Raw genomic sequence first — 21987 nt, 5'->3', positions numbered from 1 at the left:
ATGTCCTATACACAAAAAGCAGGACAAATCCAACCCAGCCGATTACCGCCCAATCAGCCTACTCTCGATCATCAGTAAAGTGATGAAGGGGGCCAATGACGGTGCTATCAAGCAACACCTGCTCAGTGACGCCCAGTCTGGGCTTCGTCAGGGTCACTCACTCCTGACCTCATTACAGCCTTGGTTCAAACATGGACAAAAGAGCTGAATTCCAGCGGTGGGATGAGAGTGACAGCCCTTGACATCAAGGCTGCATTCATCCGAATGTGGCATCAAGGAGCCCTAGCAAAACTGGAATCAATGGATATCGGGGGCAAACTCTCCGCTGCTTGGAGTCATACCTGGTACATAGGAAGATGGTTGTGATTCCATCTCTGCAGGAGTCCTTCAGTGTCCGAGGCCCAACAATCTTCAGCTGCTTCATCAATGACCTTCCCTCCGTCATAAGGTCAGAAGTGGGGATGTTTGCCGATGATTGCACAATGTTCATCACCATTCACAATTCCTCAGATACTGAAGCAGTCCATGTTCAAATGCAACAAGATCTGGACAATATCCAGGCTTGGGCTGACAAGTGGCAAGTAACATTCGTGCCACACAAATGCCAGGCAATGACCATCACCAATAAGAGATTTTCTAACCACCGCTCTTTGACATTCAATGGTGTTTGTTACCGTCACTGAATCCCCCACTGTCAACATCTTGGGGTTACCATTGACCAGGAACTCAATTGGACTCCCCACATAAACACAGTGGCTACAAAAGCAGGTCAGAGGCTAGGAATACTGCAACGAGTAACTCACCCCCTGACTCCCCAAAGCCTATCCAGCATCTACAAGGCATAAGTCAGGAATATGATGGAACACTCCCCACTTGCTTGGATGGGTGCAGCTCCAACAACATTCAAGAGGCTTGACACCATCCAGGACAAAGCAGCCCCGCTTGATTGGCACCACATCCACAAACATCCACTCCCTCCACCACCGACGCTCAGTAGCAGCAGAATGTACTATCTACAAGATGCACTGCAGCAATTCACCAAAGATCCTTAGACAGCACCTTCCAAACCCAGAACCACTTCCATCTAGAAGGACAAGGGCAGCAGATACATGGGAACACCATCACCTGCAAGTTCCCCTCCAAGCCACTCACCATCCTGACTTGGAAATATAACGCCTTTCCTTCACAGTCACTGGGATAAATCCTGGAATTCCAGGGTCAACTCACAGAACATGGACTGCAGCGATTCAAGAAGGCAGCTCACCACCACCACCTTCTCAAAGGCAATGAGGGATGGGCAATAAATGCTGGCCAGCCAGTGACACCCATGTCCCATGAATTAATAATATATAGTAGGAGTTCATCAGCATGTAAGGACACACAGTGATCTACACCAGCTCAGTGGGTGTCCTTTAGCAGTGCTGATGCCTTTAAGGCTATGCACAGGGGTTTTATCACCAGAGCAAAGAGAAGTGCAGACAAAGGGCACCCTTTATGGGTTCCTCTGGATAGAGGGCAGTACTTTGAGTGTAGGGAGTTAGTGCGCGCACTCGCAATAGGGAAGGTATAGAGAAGGTGTTAAGAATTGTATCTTGTCATGTTCAAGTATTTCAAGTTAAAGTTTATTTATTAGTGTCACAGGTAAGGCTTACATTAACATTGCAATGAAGTTACTGTAAAATTCCCCTAGTTGCCACGCTCTGGCGCCTGTTCAGGTCAATGCACTTAACCTGTACATCTTTGAAGTGTGGGAAGAACTTGGAGCACCCGGAGGAAACCCACGCAGACATGTGGAGAGCATGCAAACTCCACACAGACAGTGACCCAGACCGGGAATTGAACCTGGGTCCCTGGCGCTGTGAGGCAGCAGTGCTAACCACTGTGCCACCGTGCCAACCATAAATTGGTAAAAAGTTAAGCTAATTTATTTGTTATAATTAAACGGTAATGTTAAATAAACTTTTTGTTTTGATAAGAGCTTCCTAGTGTGGCAGTAGAATCACACCTGGAGTGAACCACCTTATCCTCACACTAATGCCAAAATCAAAAATAGCTGGGGTCTAGTCTAACTTCATAATATACCTCGGAGCTTCTGATCTGATCCTGAACAGCTGAGAGATAAATATTGGCCAGGGTACAGGTGAAAAACCCCTCTGCTCTTCTTCGAAAGGTGCCGCGAGATCTTGCACAGCCCCCGAGAGGGCAAACACGCTCAACTCTCCCTCAGTGTCACACTGGGAGCAGCAGCCTTACTTCAGTCACTCAAGACTCTGGGGCTTGAACCTATGGCCTTTGATTTGGAGGCTCTTAAATAGTCTGGAAATACACAGAATTTACACCAAGATTTCCCCTTTTTATTTCACACAATTGCTCCATGAAATGGGATAAAGTTAATTCAAAAGCACATTGATCCTGGCGAGTGAATGGAATGGAAGGGCAGCTGTAATAGACAACTTGGGTAGCCTTTTATTGCCATCTTTATTAGAGGCCAATTCAGAGGACCAAAGAACCATTTTTAATCGATGATAACCCAACTTTTCATCTTCAATCTCCTTTGGAGAATGAATGAATTCTCGGAGTGGGAGATGGGTTTAAAAGTCTTGGGGATGACATTGTAATTCCAGAAAGGAATGCAGTGCAGTTCCCGGTGAGACCTGTGTGCCCAGAAAGTGTCTGAAACCCACCCGATAAACTCCATACCTTCCAGTTTGTCAAACTTCACTCAACCATTACAAATGGGTTACTTATCTGTCATAGCTCGTGGGAGCTTGCTGTGTGTAAATTGGCTGCTCTATTTTCTCGATGATAACAGTCACATTACAAAAGTAATTTTGAATGCAGAGTGCTTTGGAACATTTGGGCCCATAACTTCCATCCTGAAACCCAACTGAGAGGGATTGTGCAGTGCACACACGCATCGGGACAGTATGGAAAGTCCTGATGCACAGACATGCGCGCTGAATATGTGGCAAGTCTAAACTTCTGGTTCTGTTTATTAAAGCTTTCAGTATTGAAGTGCAGTGCTGCAGTATCTCCCTAACTTCCATCACTTGCCCCGATGATAGCTGAGTATTTACACTTAAACCAACACCAACGCCGGCATCTCCACATCATATTTACACTTATACATTTGCACACTTTTCTCTGCTTTTTGCTACAGTGAGTGGAGGCAGCAGATATTCTTTGGGTGGGTTTTTTTTTGTCGATGTGCTTAGACAGCACATTCCTGTAAGGTGAAGGATAAGTATGGCAAGTTTTGGGAACCTTGGATAACGAGAGATATTGTGAGCCTAGTCAAAGAGAGAAAGGAAGCATTTGTCAAGGCTGGGAGGCTGGGAGGCTGGGAATACACAAAGCAAGTGTGGAATACAAGGAAAGTAGAAAGAAACTTAAGCAAGGAGTAAGGAGGGCGAAAATAAGTCATGAAAAATCATTGGCCAGCAGGATTAAGGAAAATTCCAAGGCTTTTTATACATATATAAAGAGCAAGAGGGTAGCCAGGGAGAGGGTTGGCCCACTCAAGGACAAGGGAGGGAATCTATGTGTGGAGCCAGAGGAAATGGGCGAGGTATTAAACGAGTACTTTGCGTCAGTATTCACCAAAGAGAAGGACTTGGTGGATGATGAGTCTGGGAAAGGATGTGTAGGTAGTTTGAGTCATGTTGAGATCAAAAAGGAGGAGGTATTGGGGTTCTTGAGAAACATTAAGGTAGACAAGTCCCCAGGGCCCAATGGGATATACCCCAGAATACTGAGAGAGGCAAGGGAGGAAATTGCTGGGGCCTTAAGAGAAATCTTTGTATCCTCACTGGCTACAGGGGAGGTCCCAGAGGATTGGCGAATAGCCAATGTTGTTCCTTTGTTTAAAAAGGGTCGCAAGAATAGGTAATTACAGGCTGTTGAGCCTTGTGTCAGTGGTAGGGAAATTACTGGAGAGAATTCTTCGATGTGGAGATGCCGGCGTTGGACTGGGGTAAACACAGTAAGAAGTCTCACAACACCAGGTTAAAGTCCAACAGGTTTATTTGGTAGCAAAAGCCACTAACTTTCGGAGCGCTGCCCCTTCCTCAGGTGACCTGAGGAAGGGGCAGCACTCCGAAAGCTAGTGGCTTTTGCTACCAAATAAACCTGTTGGACTTTAACCTGGTGTTGTGAGACTTCTTACTGAATTCTTCGAGACAGGATTTACTCCCACTTGGAAATAAGTGGACGTATTAGTGAGAGGCAACATGGTTTTGTGAAGGGGAAGTCATGTCTCACTAACTTGATCGGGTTTTTTGAGGAAGTGACGAAGATGATTGATGAGGGTAGGGCAGTGGATGTTGTCTACATGAACTTCAGTAAGACCTTTGACAAGGTCCCTCATGGCAGACTGGTGCAGAAGGTGAAGTCGCATGGGATCAGAGGTGAGCTGGCGAGGTGGATACAAAACTGGCTCGGTCAAAGAAGACAGAGGGTAACAGTGGAAGGGTGTGTTTCTGAATGGAGGGCTGTGACAAGTGGCGTTCCTCAGGGATCAGTGCTGGGACCTTTGCTGTTTGTAATATATATAAATGATTTGGAAGAAAATGTAACTGGTTTGATTAGTAAGTTTGCGGATGACACAAAGGTTGGTGGATTTGCGGATAGCGATGAGGACCATCAGAGGATACAGCAGGATATAGATAGGTTGAAGGCTTGGGCGGAGAGATGGCAGGTGGAGTTTAATCTAGACAATGCATTTTGGAAGGTCTAATACAGATAGGAAATATACAGTAAATGGCAGAACACTTAAGAATATTGATAGGCAGAGGGATCTGTGTGTACAGGTACACAGGTCACTGAAAGTGGCAACGCAGCTGGAGAAGGTAGTCAAGAAGGCATACGGCATGCTTGCCTTCATTGGCCAGGGCACAGAATTTAAAAATTGGCAAGTCATGTTACAACTTTATAGAACCTTAGTTGGGCCGCACTTGGAATATAGTGTTCAATTCTGGTCACCACACTACCAGAAGGATGTGGAGGCTTCGGAGAGGGCACAGAAAAGATTTACCAGGATGTTGCCTGGCATGGAGGGCACTAGCTATGAGGAAAGGTTGGAGAAACTTGGTTTGTTCTCACTGGAACGACAGAGATTGAGGGACGACCTGATAGAAGTCTACAAGATTATGAGGGGCATGGACAGAGTGGATAGTCAGAAGCTTTTTCCCGGGATGGAAGAGTCAATTACTAGGGGGCATAGGTTTAAGGTGCGAGGGGCAAGGTTTAAAAGAGATGTATGAGGCAAGTTTTTTACACAGAAGGTGGTGGGTGCCTGGAACTCGCTGCCGGGGGAGGCAGTGGAAGCAGATACAATAGTGAGTTTTAAGGGGCATCTGGACAAATCCATGAATAGGATAGGAATAGAGGGATATGGTCTCCGGAAAGGTAGGAGGTTTTAGTTCAGTTGGGCAGCATGGTTGGTGCAGGCTTGGAGGGCCGAAGGGCCTGTTCCTGTGCTGTAATTTTCTTTGTTCTTTTCTTTGCTTAAAAGATGTTTAACATTTGTGTAATGCACAGAAAGTGAAAGAAAGATTTATAACATTTTTTACAACTTTGTGATGACATACTGTTAATTCCATTAAAAAGCACTTTCAGATATAACAAAGTGGATTTGCACTGTCTGTAATAAATTTCAGCTGACGTCCATTTGGATTTTGATATGTATTTTAAGCAGAGTTGTTTATCCCAATTTTAAGAGTCTCCCTAATACAATGTTGATCCTTAGAAGCCTTTAAAATATAGGGTGAAAGGAGTTCCTACATTTACAGTGGGAAATATGCGACTTGACTATTTCAAATGCTTTAGGAAAGTGTATTTCTTAAGATGACATTTGCAAGTCTCTTGTAAACTGATGTGAACTATCTCTCTGATAGGTATTGCAGAATCCAGTGAGATTGAAAATCTGGACTCGTGTTCTACCACTGCTGGTACATCACACTTTTAACTTGGTTTCTTAAAATCACTGAAATTTTTTTCAGGCTTTGGCATAGGTGCAGAGATCATGAGAGAAGAGTTGGCTACATGTAAAATGTACAATTAATATGTCCAAACCCTCCCCTCCCCATCTCCTCCCCACTCCTCCTCACACCCATCCCTCCCACACATTCTTACTTACATAAAGAAGAATTGTTAAAGTAACAGAAATCATTGTGCTAAAGAGAAAAAATGTATTTTATTGCAAGAAATTTGAAATGAGGCAATTAAATAAAATGTGATAGTGTAGTTACAATAGTGGAATGTTAACATGATATCAAAGTTTTGTATTTATAACATTATTTTTGTTAATAAGCATTTTCCATTCACAAGATTCTACAAGTGCTTTATTGAAACATCAAAACACAACAGCTAAATATGAGATGATTATAAATGAAGTAAACAAGGCAGAAGAATACTAATGATAAACACATCTTGATTTTATTTTATTTATTACTGTCACATGCATACAGTGAAAAGTATTGTTTCTTGCATGCTATACAGACAAAGCATACCATTCATAGAGAAGGAAAGGAGAGAGTGCAGAATGTAGTGTTACAGTCATAGCTAGGGTGTAGAGAAAGATCAAATTAATTCAAGATAGGTCCATTCAAAAGTCTGACGGCAGCAGGGAAGAAGCTGTTCTTGAGTGGGTTGGTATGTGACCTCAGACTTTTGTAACTTTTTCCCAATGGAAGAAGGTGGAAGAGAGAATGTCCGGGGTGCGTGGGGTCCTTAATTATGCTGCCTGCTTTTCCAAGGCAGCGGGAAGTGTAGACAGAGTCAATGGATGGGAGGCTGGTTTGCGTGATGGACTGGACTTCATTCATGACCCTTTGTAGTTTCTTGCGGCCTTGGGCAGAGCAGGAGCCATACCAATCTGTGATGCAACCAGAAAGAATGCTTTCTATGGTGCATCTGTAAAAGTTGGTGAGAGTCGTAGCTGACATGCTAAATTTCCTTAGCCTCCTGAGAAAGTAAAGGCATTGGTGCGCTCTCTTAACTATAGTATTGGCATGGGGGGAACCAGGACAGGTTGTTGGTGATCTGAACACATAGAAACTTGAAGCTCTCAACTCTTTCTACTTCATCCCTGTTGATGTTGAGAGGGGCATGTTCTCCTTTACGTTTCCTGAAGTCGATGACAACTTCCTTCATTTTGTTGACATTGAGGGAGAGATTATCGTTGTCACACCAGTTCACCAGATTCTCTATCCCATTCCTGTACTCTGTCTCATCATTGTTTGAGATCCGACCCACTACGGTGGTGTCATCAACAAATTTGAAAATCGAATTGGAGGGGAATTTGGCCACACAGTCATAGGTGCATAAGGAGTATAGTAGGGGGCTGAGAACACAGCCTTGTGGGGCATCGGTGTTGAGGATGATCGTGGAGGAGGTGTTGTCGCCAATCCTTACTGATTGTGGTCTGTGGGTTAGGAAGTTCAGGATCCAGTCGCAGAGGGAGGTGCCGAGGCCCAGGCCACGGAGTTTGGAGGTGAGTTTTGGTGTTGATTTTCCACGGCCCAAAATGTGAACGCCCCTTCTCTAAACCTCATGCAATAAGGAATCCAAATCATGGTCCGACATGTTCTGACTTCTCTTCTTCCCAATGACACTTTCAGTTTCCATATTCTAAATTAAAACATACTGACACTTATAAACATGCCACACGTAAAGTTATAATAATATAATATAGATTTGAATCATAGTTTACAGATTTAAACCGAATAACAAAACCTATGTTAACTTACACATATTAAATGACACTCATCTACATTCATGAAAATAAAATTAAAAATTGCACTTTAAAGGAGACAATATATGATAAACTGCTTCAAAGAAATTGCAAAAAAAATGTCAACATGCTTTTACAACAAGATCAAGCAAGCTTTTGCCCTTCTGCTGCTTGGGACGTTTCTGTCCTCCCTGAGCTCAACTTAGACACCTGCGTTACGGTGTGACAGGTGTACCGCCCCAGTCAAACTCCTCACCTGCCACTGTCCGCGGAATTACAGGGTGAACAGTCCAACGCTTGGTGAATTCTGCTTCACAATGATAGGAAGAGCTGACATTGAAGGATCAAAAAGCGACGTCGCTATGAACGCTTGGTCGCCACAAGCCACTTATCCCTGTGGTAAGTTTTCTGGCACCTCTTTCACCCACTAATTCCGCGGATAGCAGCAGGTGGCGAGTTTAAGAGCAGGGAATCCTTTTGAACAAAGAACAAAGAAAATGACAGCACAGGAACAGGCCCTTCGGCCCTCCAAGCCTGCACCGACCATGCTGCCCGACTGAACTAAAACCCCCTACCTTTCCGGGGACCATATCCCTCTATTCCTATCCTATTCATGTATTTGTCAAGATGCCCCTTAAAAGTCACTACCGTATCTGCTTTCACTGCCTCCCCTGGCAGTGAGTTCCAGGCACCCACCACCCTCTGTGTAAAAAGACTTGCCTCATACATCTCCTTGAAACCTTGCCCCTCGCAGCTTAAACCTATGCACCCAGTAATTGACTCTTCCATCCCGGGAAAAAGCTTCTGACTATCCACTCTGTCCATGCTCCTCATAATCTTGTAGACTTCTATCAGGTCACTCCTTAACCTCCGTTGTTTTAGGGAGAACAAACCAAGTTTCTCCAACCTCTCCTCATAGCTAATGCCCTCCATACCAGGCAACATCCTGGTAAATCTTTTCTGTGCCCTCTCCAAAGCCTCCATATCCTTCTGATAGTGTGGCGACCAGAATTGAACACTATATTCCAAGTGCAGCCTAACTAAGGTTCTCTAAAGCTGCAACATGGCTTGCCAATTTTTAAACTCAATACCCCGGCCGATGAAGTCAAGCATGCCGTATGCCTTCTTGACTACCTTCTCCACCTGCATTGCCACTTTGAGTGACCTGTGTACCTGTACACCCAGATCCCTCTGCCTATCAATATTCTTAAGGGTCCTGCCATTTACTGTATATGTCCTATCTGTATCAGACTTTCCAAAATGCATTACTTCACATTTGTCCGGATTAAACTCCATCTGCCATCTCTCCACCCAAGCCTCCAAATGATCTATATCCTGCTGTATCCTCTGATGGTCCTCAGCGCTATCCGCAAATCCACCAACCTTTGTGTCATCCGCAAACTTACTGATCAAACCAGTTAAATTTTCCTCCAAATCATTTATATATATTACAAACAGCAAAGGTCCCAGCACTGATCCCTGAGGAACACCACTTGTCACAGCCCTCCATTCAGAAACGCACCCTTCCACTGCTACCCTCTGTCTTCTTTGACCAAGCCAGTTCTGTATCCATCTTGCCAGCTCACCTCTGATCCCATGCGACTTCACCTTCTGCACCAGTCTGCCATGAGGGACCTTGTCAAAGGCCTTACTGAAGTCCATGTAGACAACATCCACTGCCCTACCTTCGTCAATCATCTTCGTCACTTCCTCGAAAAACTCGATCAAGTTAGTGAGACACGACATCCCCTTCACAAAACCATGTTGCCTCTCACTAATATGTCCACTTATTTCCAAGTGGGAATAAATCCTGTCTCGAAGAATCTTCTCCAATAATTTCCCTCCCACTGATGGCAGGCTCACTGGCCTGTAAATATCTGGATTATTCTTGCTACCCTTCTTAAACAAAGGAACAACATTGGCTATTCGCCAGTCTCTGGGACCTCCCCTGTAGCCAGTGAGGATACAAAGATTTCTCTCAAGGCCCCAGCAATTTCCTCCCTTGCCTCTCTCAGTATTCTGGGGTATATCCCATCAGGCCCTGGGGACTTGTCTACCTTAATGTTTCTCAAGAACCCAAATACCTCCTTTTTGATCTCAACATGACTCAAACTACCTACACATCCTTTCCCAGACTCATCATCCACCAAGTCCTCCTCTTTGGTGAATACTGACGCAAAGTACTCATTTAATACCTCGCCCATATCCTCTGGCTCCACACATAGATTCCCTCCCCTGTCCTCGCGTGGGCCAACCCTCTCCCTGGCTACCCTCTTGCTCTTTATATATGTATAAAAAGCCTTGGGATTTTCCTTAATCCTGCTGGCCAATGCTTTTTCATGACCCCTTTTAGCTCTTCTTACTCCTTGCTTAACTTTCTTTCTACTTTCCTTGTATTCCACACTTGCTTCATGTGTTCCCAGCCTCCTAGCTTTGACAAATGCTTCCTTTCTCTCTTTGACTAGGCTCACAATATCTCTCGTTATCCAAGGTTCCAAAAACTTGCCATACTTATCCTTCATCCTTACAGGAATGTGCCAGTCCTGAATCCCTATCAACTTACACTTGAAAGCCTCCCATATGCCAGATGTGGATTTGCCCTCAAACATCTGCCCCCAATCTACATTCTTCAGTTCCTGCCTAATATTGTTGTAATTAGCCTTCCCCCAATTTAGCACCTTAACTTGAGGACTACACTTATCTTTATCCATCAGTACCTTAAAGCTTACTGAATTGTGGTCACTGTTCCCGAACTGCTCCCCTACTGAAACATCGACCACCTGGCTGGGCTCATTCCCCAATACCAGGTCCAGTACGGCCCCTTCCCTAGTTGGACTATCTACATACTGCTTCAAGAAGCCTCCTGGATGCTCCTTACAAACTCTTCCCCATTCACGTCCCTAGCATTAAGTCAATATCGGGGAAGTTAAAATCTCCCACCACAACAACCCTGTTACTTTTACAACTTGCCAAAATCTGCCTTCATATCTGTTCCTCTATCTCCCGTTGGCTGTTGGGTGGCCTATAGTAAACCCCCAACATTGTGACTACACCCTTCCTATTCCTGAGCTCTTTTGATCTCTCTGCCTTCACTGTAAACTGCTGTTTAAAAGCTGGACTTCAATGGGTGTTCCCAATCTGGCCCCATCATAACGCGGTGTGCTTAGAATCCCTCTGCGCCACGCTGGGACCTGCGGAGATTATCCCGCTGAAGGCCAAGGACTGCTGCTCCCATCGGAAATCAGATCAGGATTTTTCAACTCAAGCAGTTTCACAAGGCATTCTCCTATTCCTGGCAGCCCATTTCTGCCGCTCGGCGGAAGTTATCGGAGTTCATAAAAAATATTAGAATCACAGAATCACACAGTGCAGAAGAGGCCCTTCGGCCCATCGAGTCTACACCAGGTGCAACACACCTGACCCCTGCCTGCCTAATCCCATTTCCCAGCACTTGGCCCATAGCCCTGAATGTTATGACGTGCCAAGTGCTCATCCAGGTACTTTATAAAGGATGTGAGGCCTCCACCGCCCTCCCAGGCAGCGCATTCCAGACCCTCACCACCCTCTGAGTAAAAACGTTTTCCTCACATTCCCCCTAAACCTCCTGCCCCTCACCTTGAACCTCTGTCCCCCTCGTGACTGACCCTTCAACAAAACTAAATACAAAATCATTTCTTTGGATAAAAATTGCCAACGTAGCAAACTATGGGCCAGAATTTAATGTACAAAGTTTGGACGGGTGTCCAATCCAGAAGCACGTGAGATTGTGTGAGGAGATGCACAGGTCCTGATTCCAATGTGTCCTTGCATCATATTTCTGTCAGTCTGGAGTCACAAAAGCAGCCGCTACCATTCAAGAAACCAATCTGAATGAATTAAACACCAATTGGCCGGGATTTTACCTGGTCCATTGGCTTTTACAGCTGGCGGGTGGGGGGGTTGGTCAGGTGGAATTTACACTTTAGCTGGAAGCTCGATCCAGGGCAGGAGGAAAGGTCAGGGCTCTAAAATTCACCAATGTGTCTGTGGACGGAGGTCTGTGTCAGGTTGAGTTGCCAACACACTCGTGGCATAGTTGTAACATCAATGTTTATTTTGCCCCTGTTGCCAGCTCCCTGAGACAGCTCCATAGCGACTGTACCCCTGAGGGAGCACATTGGAAAGGCCAGCCCGCATCCTCCCTTTACTCTGTGCCTACCCTCTTCCAACACTCACTGGCAGACTGTGTTCAGAGTGTGCGGGAGGATGTACGCAGTACAGACTGTTTGCAGCGTGTGGGGGAGGATGTACGCAGTACAGACTGTGTGCAGAGTGTGGGGTAGGATGTACGCAGTACAGACTGTGTTCAGAGTGTGCGGGAGGGTGTAAGCGATACAGACTGTGTGCAGAGTGTGCGGGAGGGTGTACGTGGTACAGACTGTGTGCAGAGCGTGGGAAAGGATGTACGCAGTACAGACTGTGTGCAGGGTGTGCGGGAGGGTGTACACGGTACAGACTGTGTGCAGAGTGTGCGGGAGGGTGTACGCGGTACAGACTGTGTGCAGAATGTGCGGGAGGGTGTACGCGGTACAGACTGTGTGCAGAGCATGCAGGCAGGTGTAAGCGGTACGGACTGTGTTCAGAGTGTGGGGGAGTGTGTACGCAGTACAGACTGTGTGCAGAGTGTGTGGGAGGGTGTAAGCGGTACAGACTGTGTGCACAGTGTGCGGGAGGGTGTACGCAGTACAGACTGTGTGCAGAGTGTGCGAGAGGGTGTACGCAGTACAGCCTGTGTTCAGCGTGTGCGGGAGGGTGTACGCGGTACAGACTGTGTGCAGAATGTGTGGAAGGGTGTAAGTGGTACAGACTGTGTTCAGAGTGTGGGGGAGGGTGTACGCAGTACAGACTGTGTTCAGAGTGTGCGGGAGGGTGTATGCAGTACAGACTGCGTGCAGAGTGTGCAGGAGGGTGTACGCAGTACAGACTGTGTTCAGAGTGTGCGGGAGGGTGTAAGCGGTACAGACTGTGTGCAGAGTGTGCGGGAGGGTGTACGTGGTACAGACTGTGTGCAGAGCGTGGGAAAGGATGTACGCAGTACAGACTGTGTGCAGGGTGTGCGGGAGGGTGTACACGGTACAGACTGTGTGCAGAGTGTGCGGGAGGGTGTACGCGGTACAGACTGTGTGCAGAATGTGCGGGAGGGTGTACGCGGTACAGACTGTGTGCAGAGCATGCAGGCAGGTGTAAGCGGTACGGACTGTGTTCAGAGTGTGGGGGAGTGTGTACGCAGTACAGACTGTGTGCAGAGTGTGTGGGAGGGTGTAAGCGGTACAAATTGTGTGCACAGTGTGCGGGAGGGTGTACGCAGTACAGACTGTGTGCAGAGTGTGCGAGAGGGTGTACGCAGTACAGCCTGTGTTCAGCGTGTGCGGGAGGGTGTATGCGGTACAGACTGTGTGCAGAATGTGTGGAAGGGTGTAAGTGGTACAGACTGTGTTCAGAGTGTGGGGGAGGGTGTACGCAGTACAGACTGTGTTCAGAGTGTGCGGGAGGGTGTATGCAGTACAGACTGCGTGCAGAGTGTGCAGGAGGGTGTACATGGTACGGATTGTGTTCAGAGTGTGGCGGAGGGTGTAAGCGGTACAGACTGTGTGCAGAGTGTGCGGGAGGGTGTACGCAGTACGGACTGTGTTCAGAGTGTGGCGGAGGGTGTAAGTGATACAGACTGTCTGCACAGTGTGCAGGAGGGTGTACGCGGTACAGACTGTGTGCAGAATGTGTGGGAGGGTGTAAGTGGTACAGACTGTGTTCAGAGTGTGGGGGAGGGCATACACAGTACAGACTGTGTTCAGAGTGTGGGGGATGATGTACGCAGTACAGACTGTGTGCAGAGTGTGGGGGAGGGTGTACGCGATACAGACTGTGTGCAGAGTGTGCGGGAGGGTGTACGCAGTACAGACTGTGTGCAGAGTGTGGGGGAGGATGTACGCAGTACAGACAGTGTGCAGAGTGTGGGGGAGGATGTACGAAGTACAGACTGCGTGCAGAGTGTGCAGGAGGGTGTACGCGGTATGGACTGTGTTCAGAGTGTGGGGGATGATGTACGCAGTACAGACTGTGTGCAGAGTGTGGGGGAGGGTGTACGCGATACAGACTGTGTGCAGAGTGTGCGGGAGGGTGTACGCAGTACAGACTGTGTGCAGAGTGTGGGGGAGGATGTACGCAGTACAGACAGTGTGCAGAGTGTGGGGGAGGATGTACGAAGTACAGACTGCGTGCAGAGTGTGCAGGAGGGTGTACGCGGTATGGACTGTGTTCAGAGTGTGGTGGAGGGTGTAAGCGGTACAGACTGTGTGCAGAGTGTGCGGGATGGTGTATGCAGTACAGACTGTGTGCAGAGTGTGGGGGAGGATGTACGCAGTACTGACTGTGTGCAGAGTGTGGGGGAGGATTACGCAGTACAGACTGTGTGCAGAGTGTGGGGGAGGATGTACGCAGTACAGACTGCGTGCAGAGTGTGCAGGAGGGTGTATGCGGTACAGACTGTGTACAGAGCGTGCGGGAGGGTGTACGCGGTACAGACTGTGTGCAGAGTGTGCGGGAGGGTGTGTACGCAGTACGGACTGTGTTCAGAGTGTGGGGGAGGGTGTAAGCGGTACAGACTGTGTGCACAGTGTGCGGGAGGGTGTACACGGTACAGACTGTGCAGAATGTGTGGGAGGGTGTAATTGGTACAGACTGAGCGCAGAGTGTGTGAGAGGATGTACGCGGTACAGACTGTGTTCAGAGCTTGTGGGAAGGTGCAAGCGGTACAGACTGTGTTCAGAGTGTGCAGTAGGGTGTACGCAGTACACACTGTGCAGAGCATGCAGGGGAGTGTACGCAGTACAGACTGCGCAGAGTGTGCAGGAGGGTGAGGGGGGTGTACGCAGTACACACTGTGTTCAGAGTGTGTAGGAGGGTGTACGAAATACAGACTGTGTTCAGAGTTTGCAGGAGGGTGTACGCACTACAGACTGTGTTCAGAATGTGCGGGTGGGTGTATGCAGTACAGACTGTGTTCAGAGTGTGCTGGAGGGTGCATGCAGTACAGACTATGTTCAGAGTGTGCGGGAGGGTGTAGGACATACAGATTGTGTTCAGAGTGTGCGGGAGGGTATACACAGTAAAGACTGTGTGCAGTGTGTGCTGGAGAGTGTACACAGTACAGACTGCACAGAATGTGCAGGAGGGTGAGGAGGGTGTACACAGTACAGACTGTGTGCAGAGCGTGCAGTAGGGTGTATGCAGTACAGACTGTGCCGAGTCTGCAGGAGGGTGTACGCAGTACAGACTGTGTGCAGAGTGTGTGGCAGGGTGTACATGACTATCCCTAATCAAATTATTCCTTTCGTGGTGATTATAAATCCTATCTCTTATAATCATTTCCAAAACTTTGCCCACAACAGAAGTAAGGCTCACTGGCCTATAATTACCAGGGTTGTCTCTACTTCCCTTCTGGAACAAGGGGACAACATTTGCTATCTTCCAGTCTTCTGGCACTATTCCTGTAGACAATGACGACATAAAGATCAGAGCCAAAGGCTCTGCAATCTCCTCCCTAGCCTCCCAGAGAATCTTGGGATAAATCCCATCCGGCCCAGGGGACTTATCTATTTTCACACTTTCCAGAATTGCTAACACCTCCTTATTAACCTCAATCCCGTCTAGTCTAATAGCCTGTATCTCAGTATTCTCCTCGACAACATTGTCTTTTTCTTGCGTGAATACTGACGAATACTGAGAGCGTGCGGTAGGGTGTATGCAGTACAGACTGTGCAGAGTCTGCAGGAGGGTGTACGCAATACAGACTGTGTGCAGAGTGTGCGGGAGGGTATACGCGGTACAGACGGTGTGCAGAGTGTGTGGCAGGGTGTACATGGTACAGACTGTGTTCAGAGTGTGCGGGAGGATGTACGCAGTAAAGACTGTGTGCAGAGTGTGCTGGAGGGTGTACGCAGTACAGACTGCGCAGAGTGTGTAAGAAGGTGTGGAGGGTGTACACAGTATAGACTGTGTTCAGAGTGTGCAGGAGGGTGTACGCAGTACAGATTGTGTTCAGAGTGTGTGGGAGCATGTACGCAGTGCAGATTGTGTTCAGAGTGTGTGGGAGCGTGTACACAGTGCAGACTGTGTTCAGAGTGTGCTGGAGGGTGTACGCAGTACAGACTGTGTTCAGTATATGCAAGAGGGTGTACACAGTAAAGACTGTGTGCAGAGTGTGCGGTAGGGTGTATGTAGTACAGACTGTGCAGAGTCTGCAGGAGGATGTACGCAGTTCAGACTGTGTGCAGAGTGTGAGAGAGGGTGTATGCAGTACACACTGTGTTCAGAGTGTGCTGGAGGGTGTATGCAGTACGGACTGTGTGCAGAGTTTGCGGGAGGGAGTACACAGTACAGACTGCGCAGAGTGTGCAGGAGGGTGTATGCAGTATAGACTGTGTGCAGAGCGTGCAGTCGAGTGTATGCAGTACAGACTGCACAATGTGTGCAGGAGGGTGTAGACAGTACAGACTGTGTGTAGAGTGTGCTGGATTGTGTACGCAGTACAGACTGTGTTCAGAGTGTGCTGAAGGGTGTACACAGTACAGACTGCGCAGAGTGTGCGGGAGAGTGTATGCAGTCCAGACTGTGTGCAGAGCGTCCTGGAGGGTGTAAGTGGTACAGACTGTGTGCAGGGTGTCCTGAGGGTGTAAGTGGTACAGACTGTGTGCAGAGTGTGCGGGATTGTGTCCGCGGTACAGACTGTGTTCAGAGTGTGCGGGAGGGTGTACACAGTACAGACTGTGTTCAGAGTCTTGGAGGGTGTATGCGGTATAGACTGTGTGCAGAGTGTGCTGGAGAGTGTACGCAGTACAGACTGTGTTCAGAGTCTCGGAGGGTGTATGCGGTATAGACTGTGTTCAGAGTGTGCTGGAGGGTGTAGGATGTACAAACTGTGTTCAGAGTGTGCGGGTGGGTGTAAGTAGTACAGACTGTGTTCAGGGTGTGCTGGAGGGTGTACGCCATACAGACTGTGTTCAGAGTGCAGGAGGGTGTACGTGGTATAGACTGTGTTCAGAGTGTGCTGGAGGGTGTATGTGGTCCAGCTTTGAGCAGATATCCTCCATGGCTGAATCCACAAATTGTCGGGATTGGCTTTGCGGCAGTGATTTCAACATGCAATCCTATCACAAAATCATGACGGACATCTCCATAGTACCACTGAGGATTTTCCATTTAAAGTTTAGTTTGCCAAGAGAATAATGAAAGGAAAATCGCATAGAAACTTATAACAGGCAGGAGGGTGTGCGCAGAACAGACTGTGTGCACAGGGTGCTGGAGGGTGTATGCAGTACAGATTGTGTTCAGAGTGTGCTGGAAGTATACACAGTACAGACTGTGTGCAGAGTGTGCAGGAGGGTGTACGCAGTACAGACTGTGTGCAGAGTGTGTGGGAGGGTGTACGCAGTACAGACTGTGTTCAGAGTGTGCTGGAGGTATACACAGTACAGACTGTGTGCAGAGCGTGCAGGAGGGTGTACGCAATACAGATTGTATTCCGAGTGTGTGGGAGGGTGTACGCAGTACAGATTGTGTTCAGAGTATGCAGGAGGGTACATGGAGTACAGATTGTGTCCCGAGTTTGCTGGAGGGTGTACGCAGTACAGACTGTGTTCAAAGTATGCTGGAGGGTGTACGCAGTCCAGGCTGTGTTCAGTGTGTGCAGGAGGGTGTATGCAGTAAAGACTGTGTGCAGAGCGTGCGGTAGGGTGTACGCAGTTCAGACTGTGCGCAGAGTGTGAGAGAGGGTGTACGTAGTACACACTGTGTTCAGAGTGTGCTGGAGGGTGTACACAGTACAGACTATGTACAGAGTGTGTGGGAGGGTGTACGCGGTCAGACTGTGTTCACAGTGTGCGGGAGGGTGTACGCAGTACAGACTGTGTGCAGAGTGTGCGGGAGGGTGTAGGAGTTTGTAACTCTCTTGGTTGCTCCATTATAGAATTTGAGTCGACACAGAGCAGGCACCGTGAGTTGAGAGTACTTTATGTGGCCAACACCTTGAGCCAAAGTGGTGGGTGGCACAGAGATGGGAGGCTGCATTGACACAGCAGGAACTAGGCTGAGACTGGCAGCTGCAGTTCTATTTGCAGCCAGCCAGCCAGAACGCTGTTTATATCGCCTGGCTCCTGCCTGCCTCCAACGCTTCCCGCTTTCAGGGGGAGCTGGTAGCAGTGCCAACTCTGATACAATACTGGAGCTTTTAGCACATGACCTCACACCTCCCGCCTCTCACCAACACTCTCGCCACCATCAATCACCTGGTATTAAGAGTTTCCAACCCTGGAGACATTCTCAGAGTTCCATCGAGTGATGTTCTCACCTGATCATGTGACACCTATAAACATCACTGCATTCATTTCACAAAGGCACGCTCCCCGGTTGTTCAATGTCTTTTCTTGGCTGCTCTTCAACTATCAAAGAATGATAGAATCCCTACAGTGCAGAGGAGGTCATTTGGCCCATCGAGTCTGCACTGACTCTCTGACAGAGCATCTTACCCAGGCCCACCACCTGCCCTATCTCTGTAACCCTGCACATTCACCATGGCTAATCCCATCTAACCTACACATCCCGGGACGCTAAGGGACAATTTAGCCTGGTCAATCCACCCTAACCCGCACATCTTTCCGACTGTAGGAGGAAACCGGAGCACCTGGAGGAAACCCACGCAGACACGGGGGGAATGTGTAAACTCCACACAGACAGTGACCCGAGGCTGGAATTGAACCCGGGTCCCTGGCGCTGTGAGGCAGCAGTGCTAACCACTGTGCCACCCCACAGTTCCAAGAACATAAAGAACACCCGTGATAAAGCAACATGGGGAGGCAAAGGGATAGGGAAGGGGAGAAACTAAGTTAGCAAAAGATATGAAAGGGGGGTTGGGGTATCTGAGGGTAAGGGGAGGGGGGGGGGGAATTGACGATAGTGGAAGAGGGGAAGCAGGGAGCGAGGCGGTTAATTTTTACAGCGGAAATAAAGACATGAGGAACTGTAATTCCATTAACTCACTGAAATTGCACTAACTAATAACAATGTTTGTAACTTTCAAATTCCCCTCAGAACCAAGTGATGCTATAACTCACTGACATCACTACCAGTGACATGTTGACAAAGTGTAAGGTCCCACTATTTCAGATAAAGCTCGGCACAACATCGTGGGCCGAAGGGCCTGTTCTGTGCTGTACTGTTCTATGTTCTATTCTATCTGTAAATAATAATAATAATAATCCTCTACCACAATGGGTGGGCAACCTCTGGCCTGGGGGCCACATGCGGCCCATCTGGGTTCTGAGTGCGGCCCACGAGACATTTTGTTGACCACTGCCCACGCGCAGGGGTGTCTCATTCCACTGATTCCCGTCCGTGTAGCTTTCTCCTACCGGTGTGACTGAAGTGATTCGCACGTAAAGCAAGGGCGAGTGAGGTGGGTACTGATTGCTCACGACATTGACTGTGAGAGCCGTGTGCTCCCTCTGTGTCTAAAATACAAATACTCCTTTTGTTTTTACCATTTGAAATTGATGACAGTTCTATTAATATATAAATGATGAAGCATTTTCTGTGACTCATTATGAAATATTTGACGTGTATTGAATGTGTTTAATCTTATTCAAGGGTCACGGTTAATGAACAAGCCTGGTTTCAATCTTGCCGCCCACTGAGATGTAGGAGCGCCACTCATGCAGCTCACTCACTCGCCGAGGTTACTCACCGTGATCTAACCCACTTATTGATTTATTTATTCACAGGTAGGTTTACATTATAACACTGATTCACTCTGCAACTAACCAGAACCCCAGGCACTGTTCACAATACTGTCAGAATCCCCAGTCAGTGTCACTTCCAACACTTTTAACCTTCCCTATTTCATAGAATCCCTACAGTGCAGGAGGAGGCCATTTGGCCCATCAAGCCTGCAACAACAACAATCCCACCCAGGGTCCCACACATTTACCCCGCTCATCCCCTGACACTAAGGGGCAATTTAGCATGGCCAATCAACCTAACCCACACATCATTGGACTGTGGTCGCCAGACTCTGCTTTAGATTCTGGTTATGTGTGAAGGTGATGGGGAGGGAATTTTCCTGTCCCGCCCACCATGGGAATCATCGTGGGTGGGAGGGTGGGCCATGTCTAGGTCGGATGGGATTTCGGGTGGGATTTTCCGGTTTAGGGGTGAGCGTGGCTGGAAAATCCTGCCCAATGTCTGAACTGGGAGCCTCAATCAGAGCTGATCTGTATTTGGTCTTCAGACGTGACAACTGGACTGGTACCAACCATCCTGGACTGGAACCGGCCAACCTGGACTGGCACAGAGTGAGCTGGACTGGCACCAACATGGACTGGCACCAACATGGATTGGCACCAACATGGATTGGCACCATGCATCCTGGACTGGCACAGAGAGACCTGGACTGGCACCAACCATCCTGGACCAGCACCGGCCAACCTGGACTGGCACAGAGTGACCTGGATTGGCACCATGGACTGGCACCAAGCATCCTGGACTGGCACAGAGTGACCTGGATTGGCACCATGGACTGGCACCAAGCATCCTGGACTGGCACAGAGCGGCCTGGATTGAACCGAGAGCTGGGTTGTCGAGCAGTGATCTCGATGTTCAGGAGAGCTCCCACAGAGCACATTATCCTAAACTCAGATCAGTGCCAACATTTCAATTTCACTGAGTTCAGACTTGACAAAGGCGATTCCATAGAAAGATTGGACTGATAGTACAGGAGGAGGCCATTCAGCTCCCAGCGCTGGTGCTCTCTCCTGTTGTCCCATCCCCTCAGAGATTTTTGTAATCCACCTTTTCAAATATTTACCTCACTGCCTTTTTAATGATGTTCTCGTCTTGCTCTGTCTAATATCCCTCCAATCAAGAAGCCTGCCTCATCATTTCTCCCCTTTTCCTCCAGTGAGGATCTTTGGTCTCTCTCCATGTTTCCCAGTTACCCATCCATGGACCAACCATAACTATAGGGATTGGCATAACTATAGGGTTCGCGGTGGGAGATATAGGAAGGATATCAGAGGTAGGTTCTTTACGCAGAGAATGGTTGGGGTGTGGAATGGACTGCCTGCAGTGATAGTGGAGTCAGACACTTTAGGAACATTTAAGCGGTTATTGGATAGGCACATGGTGCACACCAGGATGATAGGGAGTGGGATAGCTTGATCTTGGTTTCAGATAAAGCTCGGCACAACATCGTGGGCTGAAGGGCCTGTTCTGTGCTGTACTGTTCTATGTTCTATGTAACCTCTCCCTGTTTACCCACTGCATGGTGCCCAGGTCTCACTCACCCCCAGTATAGGCTGCTCCTCGAATTGTGCCTCCCATTGCTGTTACTCAAAGTTCCACAGGAGATGCAGATGAATGAAAAATCCTTTCTGCCCCAGGAATTTTGCTTACGGGTGGCACAGTGGTTAGCACTGCTGCCTCTCAGCGCCAAGGACACGGGTTCAATTCCAGCCTTGGGTCACTGTGTGTGCGGAGTCTGCACGTTCTCCCCATATCTGCATGGGTTTCCTCCCACAGTCCAAAGATGTGCGGGTTAGGTGGATTGTCCATGCTAAATTGACCCTTAGTGTCCCAAGGTGCATAGGTTAGATGGATTAGTCATAGAAAATGCACATGTTTACAGGGAAAGGGGGTTGGGGGGGGGGCTGCCTGGATAAGATGCTCTTTCTGAGTGTGTGTGCAGACTTGATGGGCTGAATAGTCTCCTTCTGCACTGCAAGGATTCTTACCTGAATTGAGTTGGATATTAAACCCCTTGGCAGGAACAGCTAACTTCTGATTCTCTTACCATGCCCAGGTCCACAATTCCCAAGCCATTCCTCCCCCCCTCCGCCCTGATTCCAGAATCCCCAGCAGACTCATTCCTGACTGTTCCCGGAGCTCCAGCTGGTCTGGGCACCCTGCAAGGATGGTCGGATGATGTCTAAACAGGCAGCTTGGAGGCACCACGGGGTCCTGCCAGGTCCTGCCGTGCTTTCCCTCACTGTGTTAGCCTCTGACGACAGACTAGTGGCCTGTCCCAGGCGAAAGCAGCCCTGGGGACAGATGTAAAACACACCCTTCCTCTGCCTCATGCACTAATTGACATAGAAGACAACCGAGGAGGGGGAGTTTGGGCAACGATAAATGAGTTGACAGCAAGACTGTTAAACTGTAGCAAAGAT

The sequence above is a fragment of the Mustelus asterias genome, chromosome 19, assembly GCF_964213995.1.
Source record: "Mustelus asterias chromosome 19, sMusAst1.hap1.1, whole genome shotgun sequence".
Lineage (NCBI taxonomy): Eukaryota > Metazoa > Chordata > Chondrichthyes > Carcharhiniformes > Triakidae > Mustelus > Mustelus asterias.
This window is presented reverse-complemented; position numbering follows the sequence as displayed.